Raw genomic sequence first — 9,122 nt, forward strand, 5'->3', positions numbered from 1 at the left:
AGTTAAAAGGAAAGGAATATATTAGAATTTAGCTCAGCATTCACCAACTGATTATTATTTTCTATCAAAGCCTGAACTGGTGAAGGTTAATATAAGCCGGCCATAGAATATAACTTGTGCTATCGAGTGCTAGTTGTTTCTTATATTGTTTCATAATGTTCAATGGTAATTAATGAATACGTCAAAATCTAGTGTTGTGTAAATATTTCACCTTCTCAAGACAGGAAGGATTATAGTCACAGGGTAAACTCCATCCCTAACAGCACTGTGGGTGTACCTACACCACATGGATTGCAGCAGTTTAAGAAGGCAGTTCACCATCACCTTCTCAGCGCAATTAAGGATAGGAAAAACTAGAACCAGAGGGCACAACCTCAGGTTAAAAGGATGATCCTTTAAAACAGAGATGAGGAGGAATTTCTTCAGCCAGAGAGTGGTGAATCTGTGAAACTCTTTGCTGCCGAAGGCTGTGGAGGCCAGGTCATTGAGTGTCTTTAAGACAGAGATAGATAGGTTCCTGATTAATAAGGGGATCAGGGGTTATGGGGAAAATGCAAGAGAATGGGGATGAGAAAAATATCAGCCATGATTGAATGGCGGAGCAGACTCGATGGGCCGAGTGGCCTAATTCTGCTCCTATATCTTATGGGTCTAATAGCAATAAATGCTGGCCCTGCCATTGATGCCCATATCCTGAGAATGAAAATGAACAAACATTGAGTTTAGGGTAAAAGCTGGAACTGAAAAGAGCTGAAGGAGGATCTTCAAATGGTACCTTGACACCCAGCTAATGAATAGCTTGACATGTGAAAACACTCTGGAACATATGGAGATAAGGCTCACCTACACAAGTGGTCATCGGTGAAACATAGGAAACCTCAAGAACCTCAAGAACTTTTCCCCGGCGATGGTAATGATGCTGGGGTATGCTCGACACTTGTTGTCCATAAGATCACTCATAGAAACATAGAAACCCTACAGTGCAGAAGGAGGCCATTCGGCCCATCGAGTCTGCACCGACCACAATCCCACCCAGGCCCTCCCCCCACATATTTTACCCACTAATCCCTCTAACCTACGCATCCCAGGACTCTAAGGGACAATTTTTAACCTGGCCAATCAACCTAACCCGCACATCTTTGGACTGTGGGAGGAAACCGGAGCACCCGGAGGAAACCCACGCAGACACGAGGAGAATGTGCAAACTCCACACAGACAGTGACCCGAGCCGGGAATCGAACCCGGGATCCTGGAGCTGTGAAGCAGCAGTGCTAACCACTGTGCTACCGTGCCGCTTCATGTGATAAATGTGGATAAATGTGAGGTTATCCACTTTGGTAGCAATAATAGGAAGACAGATTATTACTTGAATGGGTGTAAATTGAGAGAGGTGGATACTCAACAGACCTTGGAGTCCTCATGCATCAGTTGCTGAAAGGAAGCACATAGGTACGGCAGACATAAGAACATAAGAACATAAGAAATAGGAGCAGGAGTAGGCCATCTAGCCCCTCGAGCCTGCCCCGCCATTCAGTAAGATCATGGCTGATCTGAAGTGGATCAGTTCCACTTACCCGCCTGATCCCTATAACCCCTAATTCCCTTACCGATCAGGAATCCATCTATCTGTGATTTAAACATATTCAACGAGGTAGCCTCCACCACTTCAGTGGGCAGAGAATTCCAGAGATTCACCACCCTCTGAGAGAAGAAGTTCCTCCTCAACTCTGTCCTAAACTGACCCTTTTTATTTTGAGGCTATGCCCTCTAGTTCTAGTTTCCTTTCTAAGTGGAAAGAATCTCTCCACCTCTACCCTATCCAGCCCCTTCATTATCTTATATGTCTCTATAAGATCCCCCCTCAGCCTTCTAAATTCCAACGAGTACAAACCCAATCTGCTCAGTCTCTCCTCATAATCAACACCCCTCATCTCTGGTATCAACCTGGTGAACCTTCTCTGCACTCCCTCCAAGGCCAATATATCCTTCCGCAAATAAGGGGACCAATACTGCACACAGTATTCCAGACAGTAAATAAGGCAAATGGTACGTTGGCCTTCATAGCGAGAGGATTTGAGCATATGGATATGGATATTTTGCGGCAATTGTATAGGATGTTGGTGAGGCCACACCTAGAGTGCTGTGTGCAGTTTTGGTGTTCTTATCTGAGGAAAAATGTCCTTGCTATAGAGGGAGTACAGCGAAGGTTTACCAGGCTGATTCCTGGGATGGCAGGTCTGTCATATGAGGAGAGACTAAATCGATTAGGATTATATTTACTGGAGTTTGAAAGAGTGAGAGGAGTTCTCATAGAAACTTATAAAATTCTAACAGGGTTAGACAGGGTAGATTCAGAAAGAATGTTCCCGATGGTGGGGGGGAGTCCAGAACTCGGGGTCATAGTTTGAGGATAAGGGGTAAACCTTTTAGAACTGAGGTGAGGAGATATTTCTTCACCCAGAGGGTGGTGAATGTGTGGAATTCACTACCACAGAATGTAGTTGAGGCCAAAACATTGTCTAATTTCAAGAAGAAATTAGATATGGTCCTTGGGGCTGAAGGGATTGAGTGATATGGGAGGAAGGGGGAATCAGGATATTGAATTTGATGATCAGCCATGATCAAAATGAATGGTGGAACAGGTTTGAAGGGCTGAATGGCCTACTCCTGCTTCTAGTTTCTATGTGAACCTGTATGGTGAGTGCCAGGTATTTTACACAGGAGCTTCCAGTCCAATCCCATGCCAATCTTGTGTTTTCTACTTTCAGTTGTTTAGTTGGAAATAAGTTCCCGTTAGTAGAGGAGACGGAGAGGTGACCTGATCGGAGTGTTTAAAGGATTTATTAGAGAAAGTATCTCCTCAGCTGAGGGATTCATGAACAAAGGAACATTATCTTAAAATGAGAGGCATTTGTTTAGGAGTGAAATCAGAATGTTCTCTCTCATACAAAGGGGAGTGAAAATCTGGAACTCTTTTCTATAAAATGCTGTGGATGCTGGGAGTCAGTTGAAATTTTCAAACCTGGGATTGATAGATTATCATTATTTATGAAAGAATACAGAATTCCGGTGGAGTTGTGCTGTAAATCCACCATGATGTAATAGAATGGTGGGACAGACTCGATGGTGGGACAGACTCGATGGTGGGCTGAATGGTTCTCTTCTGTTCCTATTGGAAGCTGTGGTTTTTTTTAAATCACTTATTCCTATCCCATGAATATTGAGGCTAATTTAAAGCCACTATTTCTGTAATCCTGATTGAAGCATTGGTCTCAGCACAGAGCAGAGACTGGGGCAATTCTGCAATGGGTTAACTTTATAAATGATATCCTTTTCACCTACTGAACCACAGGTTGGTTTAACAGATTCTGCTCTCAAAGTTGGTCAGTAAACTTGCAGAGGTTGTTTTATTTGCTCCATTTATATGGGATAGTAAAGCAGGCTGCCTTCTGGGGAGTAGTTGGCTTGCATTTAACCTACACAGTTGAGAATAGGGTATTTAACTGGTCAGTCTATACTGGTCATTATGTAAGATATATCATTCTTATTCAACTTTTCATTTCAACTTTTATTCAACATAGAACAGGATAAATATCTAATGCAGCATCATTTTAAACCACCTTTAGAATAAGGAATTAACTAATAGTACCCTTAAATAACAAAAAATATCCAAATATTTGGACATTGCATTGAATAAGTCTGTGTGAGACTTTTGTCCTACAGACAGCTGTTCACGAATGCTCTCTGACAGTCAACATTGTCCAGCAACAGGATTTACTTTGCTAATGGGATGATAAAATCACGCAGTGCTGACATACAGAGTCACATCAATGGGGTGAAATGATAATGTGCAATATTAGCATTCAAACACTTAATACAATGGTTCAATATTTTTATAGAGATACAAAGACCCATTTACAAGAAGGGATAATAAAACAACAGACAGAGGAATATCAGTGTTTGTACCCCAATGTAGGCGGTTTAATTCTGGTGTACTGGGATTTCAGTGCATTCAACAGCAATTCTGCAAAAAGCATCCCATGCAAAGAAAAATGAAATGAAATTACAGGTGGATAAAGCATGTTCCCAATTCCAGCAGGGTCAGGATTCAAAAGATGTGCAGGTTAGGTGGATTGTCTGTGCTAAATTGCCCCTTAGTGTCAGGGGGACTAGCTAGGGTAAATGCATCGGGTTATGGGGATAGGGCCTGGGTGGGATTGTGGTCGGAGCAGACGCGATGGACCGAATGGCCTCCTTTTGCACTGTAGGATTCTATTCTATGATTGGGGCAAGATGTACGGTAAAGCATTCTCTCATCTGTCCCCAACAATTATTCAGCTCCAAGTTCAGACTGCCCTCACACAGTGTGGCACCTTACATTTGCCACCTCTCTAATCAGTTACAGTGCCTCACTGCATTCACCTTCATCGGCAGTCCCTGTGCATCGTGGATAACATGCTTCCACTCAATTCTGATGGTTTGCAGGATGGCTGATAGTCCAATGCATGATCTGCAGATTCTGTCACAAGCGGGGCAGCTGGTGCTTGAAGGGTTGGGCAGATCAGTTGTTTGGAGGTCTGTGTGCTTCCTCCGGCACCTCGACTTCACCTGTGTGTGATCCTGACAAAGTTTCTCGATGTGTTTGGTACCTTCCCCAATGAATCATCGAAGCCCTGCAATGCAGGAGGACACTCAGCCCATCAAGTCTGCACTGACCACAATTCCACCCAAGACCTATTCCCATAACCCCTCATATTTACCATACTAATCCCCCTGACACTATGGTTAATTTAGCATGGCCAATCAACTTAACCCGCACATCTTTGGACTGTGGGAGAAAACTGAAGTACCAAGTGGAAACCCACGCAGACACGAGGAGAGCGTGCAGACTCTACAGTCACCCGAGACTGGAATTGAACCTGTGTCCCTGGCGCTGTGAGGCACCAGTGTTAACCACTGTGCCACTCCAAAACATTCACTATTTTTGCCAAGGACTCCCATGAACTCAGCAATGTTTGACCTCTTCACCGGTCCTTTTAAGACAACCTCAAAGCATTTCCACTGTCCTCTTGAGGGTCACCTGCCACGACTGAGTTCCGAGTAGAGCAATTGCTTCCCATGGCTAGTGCCGGGCACATGAATGACATATCCTGCCCAGTGACAGCTGGTTTTGAGTGGGCAAGTTGTCCTGGGAGAGGATGGTGATATTGTAATGCCCAAAGATATGCTTCCAATTCAGGATAGTCTGACTGCAGGGGAGAATCTTAAGTGAAAACAAATGTGTTGAAAAATAGTGAGAAAAGTTCTTTATGAGGCATATAAGTAATGATAATGATGACTGGGAGTCCCTTGCTTAATTTTTTTTGGGAAAAAGGCATCAATGGAAACTTTTAAGTGTTGAAAAGGGGGTGATTGGGAGTCATTTTGCATGAAGAGGGGATAATTATTTTTGAAGCTGAGTGAAAGTATCTGTGAGCTGCTGCTTGGGGGTTGGGAGGGGGGTGGGTTGAGTGGAAGTTGCCAGGCTGGGGCAGGAGTGTGCCGAGTGCAATGATGCACATGGTCTGTACTGGACGCAGGATGTGGGACTTTAAACTTCCCAAAGCTTTCTCCAAAAAAACAAAATGCAGGCAGTGTTTCACATCCGGGAAATGAAACATGAGCAGGAGGTGGTTTGTAAAGGTTTTCACTCCAGTGCCTTTATCAGTGAGAGGAGCGGGGGGTGCAGAGCGTGGGGGCATTGCGGGGGTTACAGACTGGGGGGGGTGCAGAGCGTGGGGGCATTGCGGGGGTTACAGACTGGGGGGGTGCAGAGCGTGGGGGCATTGCGGGGGGGGGGGGGGGGGGTTACAGACTGGGGGGATGTGTGCAGGGGGGGGAGTAGGTGCAGACTGGGGGGAGCAGAGTGAGTGGGGGGTGCAGACTGGGGGGTATTGCACACAGGGCCAATGCAGTGAGGAGGCCCGGGGGAGCGGGAGCAGCGCCCGGGGGAGCGGGAGCAGCGCCGGCTCCGGGCCCTCCAGCGGCCTCTCTGCTCTTTGTTGTCTCTCCACCGACTCGCTCCGAAAGGCGAATCCGCACAATGGGACCAGGCGCGGCCCCGCCTCCCCCCGAGCGCGCGCCCCGGCCACGGGCCCGCGCAGCGGCCGCGCGCTCCGCGTAACCCAGCTTGAGACGGGAAGCGCGGGCCGCGCGGGGCTGAGTGACGGCGGGTGGTGGCCAATGGGCGGCGGGGATGGGTTGACGGACGGGCGGGCCGGCCAATGGGCGGTGTGAGGGGGCGGGGCTCTGGCCCCGGGGGGGCGGGGCTGGCCGGGCCGGTTTCCGCTAGCAGGCTGGGTTGCACCGCGGGCTGTGCGAGCTCCGGCCCTCCGCAGGAAAGTTCCCAAAGCGGCGCCCTGTGAGCCGGGGCTGCAGCGGGGGCCATTTTGGGTAAGTACTTGTGGTAACTTTGCCTCTCGGCTCATTCTGCCCCCCCAACCCCGCACTCCCCCCTCAGCAAACTCCCAGCTCGCCGATCCTGCCCAATGCAACTGGCTGCAAACAGCAGCTGGACTTTTGGAGCCCTGAGACCCCCAACCCCTAACCCCACCCCCAACCCCCTAACCCCCCCCAACCCCCTAACACCCCCCCTCCCCCTAACACCCCCCCTCCCCACGCCCCCATCCCCCTCCCCACGCCCCCTCCCCCTCCCCACCCCCCCATCCCCCTCCCCACCCCCCCATCCCCCTCCCCACCCCCCCCATCCCCCTCCCCACCCCCCCATCCCCCTCCCCACCCCCCCATCCCCCTCCCCACCCCCCCATCCCCCTCCCCACCCCCCCATCCCCCTCCCCACCCCCCCATCCCCCTCCCCACCCCCATCCCCCTCCCCACCCCCCCAGCCCCCTCCCCACCCCCCCATCCCCCTCCCCACCCCCCATCCCCCTCCCCACCCCCCATCCCCCTCCCCACCCCCCCATCCCCCTCCCCACCCCCCCATCCCCCCGCCCCACCCCCCCATCCCCCTCCCCACCCCCCATCCCCCTCCCCACCCCCCCATCCCCCTCCCCACCCCCCATCCCCCTCCCCACCCCCCCATCCCCCTCCCCACCCCCCCATCCCCCTCCCCACCCCCCCATCCCCCTACCCACCCACCCATCCCCCTACCCACCCCCCCATCCCCCTACCCACCCCCCCATCCCCCTACCCACCCCCCCATCCCCCTACCCACCCCCCCCATCCCCCCATCCCCCTACCCCCCTACCCACCCCCCATCCCCCTACCCACCCCCCCATCCCCCTACCCCCCTACCCACCCCCCCATCCCCCTACCCACCCCCCATCCCCCTACCCACCCCCCCATCCCCCTACCCACCCCCCCATCCCCCTACCCACCCCCCCATCCCCCTACCCACCCCCCCATCCCCCTACCCACCCCCCCATCCCCCTACCCACCCCCCCATCCCCCTACCCACCCCCCCCATCCCCCTACCCACCCCCCCATCCCCCTACCCACCCCCCCATCCCCCTACCCACCCCCCCATCCCCCTACCCACCCCCCATCACCCTACCCACCCCCATCACCCTACCCACCCCCCCATCACCCTACCCACCCCCCCATCACCCTACCCACCCCCCCATCACCCTACCCACCCCCCCATCACCCTACCCACCCCCCATCACCCTACCCACCCCCCCATCACCCTACCCACCCCCCCATCACCCTACCCACCCCCCCATCACCCTACCCACCCCCCCATCACCCTACCCACCCCCCCATCACCCTACCCACCCCCCCATCACCCTACCCACCCCCCCATCACCCTACCCACCCCCCCATCACCCTACCCACCCCCCCATCACCCTACCCACCCCCCATCACCCTACCCCCCCCCATCACCCTACCCACCCCCCCATCACCCTACCCACCCCCCCATCACCCTACCCACCCCCCATCACCCTACCCACCCCCCATCACCCTACCCACCCCCCCATCACCCTACCCACCCCCCCATCACACTACCCACCCCCCATCCCCCTACCCACCCCCCCATCCCCCTACCCACCCCCCCATCCCCCTACCCACCCCCCATCCCCCTACCCACCCCCCATCCCCCTACCCACCCCCCATCCCCCTACCCCACCCCCCATCCCCCTACCCACCCCCAACCCCCTACCCACCCCCCAACCCCTACCCACCCCCCATCCCCCTAACCACCCCCCATCCCCCTACCCATCCCCCTACCCACCCCCCAACCCCTACCCACCCCCATCCCCTACCCCCCCCATCCCCTACCCACCCCCCATCCCCCTACCCACCCCCCACCCACCCCCCATCCACCCCCCATCCCCTACCCACCCCCCATCCCCCTACCCACCCCCCATCCCCCTACCCACCCCCCATCCCCCTACCCACCCCCCATCCCCCTACCCACCCCCCATCCCCCTACCCACCCCCCATCCCCCTACCCACCCCCCATCCCCCTACCCACCCCCCATCCCCCTACCCACCCCCCATCCCCCTACCCACCCCCCATCCCCCTACACACCCCCCATCCCCCTACACACCCCCCATCCCCCTACACACCCCCCATCCCCCTACACACCCCCCCATCCCCCTACACACCCCCCATCCCCCTACACACCCCCCCATCCCCCTACACACCCCCCCATCCCCCTACCCACCCCCATCCCCCTACCCACCCCCATCCCCCTACCCACCCCCCAACCCCTACCCACCCCCCAACCCCTACCCACCCCCCATCCCCCTACCCCCTATCCCCCTACCCCCTATCCCCCTACACACCCCCATCCCCCTACACACCCCCATCCCCCTACACACCCCCATCCCCCTACACACCCCCATCCCCCTACACACCCCCATCCCCCTACACACCCCCATCCCCCTACACACCCCCCAACCCCTACCCACCCCCCTACGCCCCATCCCCCCCATCCCCCTACCCCCCATCCCCCCCATCCCCCTACCCCCCATCCCCCCATCCCCCTACCCCCCATCCCCCCCATCCCCCTACCCCCCATCCCCCCCCATCCCCCTACCCCCCATCCCCCCCATCCCCCCTACCCCCCATCCCCCTACCCCCCCATCCCCCTACCCCCCATCCCCCTACCCCCCATCCC

General features: G+C 54.7%; 1 protein-coding gene across 3 annotated transcripts in view; it reads left to right on the forward strand.

The window, feature by feature from the left end:
• Nucleotides 1–6,298: 6,298 nt before the first annotated feature.
• chd6 (chromodomain helicase DNA binding protein 6) overlaps nt 6,299–9,122 on the forward strand; it is a 204,392-nt gene continuing 201,568 nt past the window's right edge. The window contains exon 1 of one of the 3 annotated variants that reach the window (XM_078236970.1): nt 6,299–6,432. The gene's annotated coding sequence lies outside the window, so the exon portion shown is untranslated. The remainder of the gene's footprint in view (nt 6,433–9,122) is intronic. The other 2 variants (XM_078236969.1, XM_078236971.1) reach the window with 2 other exon arrangements.

Source organism: Mustelus asterias, chromosome 20 (genome assembly GCF_964213995.1).
Source record: "Mustelus asterias chromosome 20, sMusAst1.hap1.1, whole genome shotgun sequence".
NCBI lineage: Eukaryota > Metazoa > Chordata > Chondrichthyes > Carcharhiniformes > Triakidae > Mustelus > Mustelus asterias.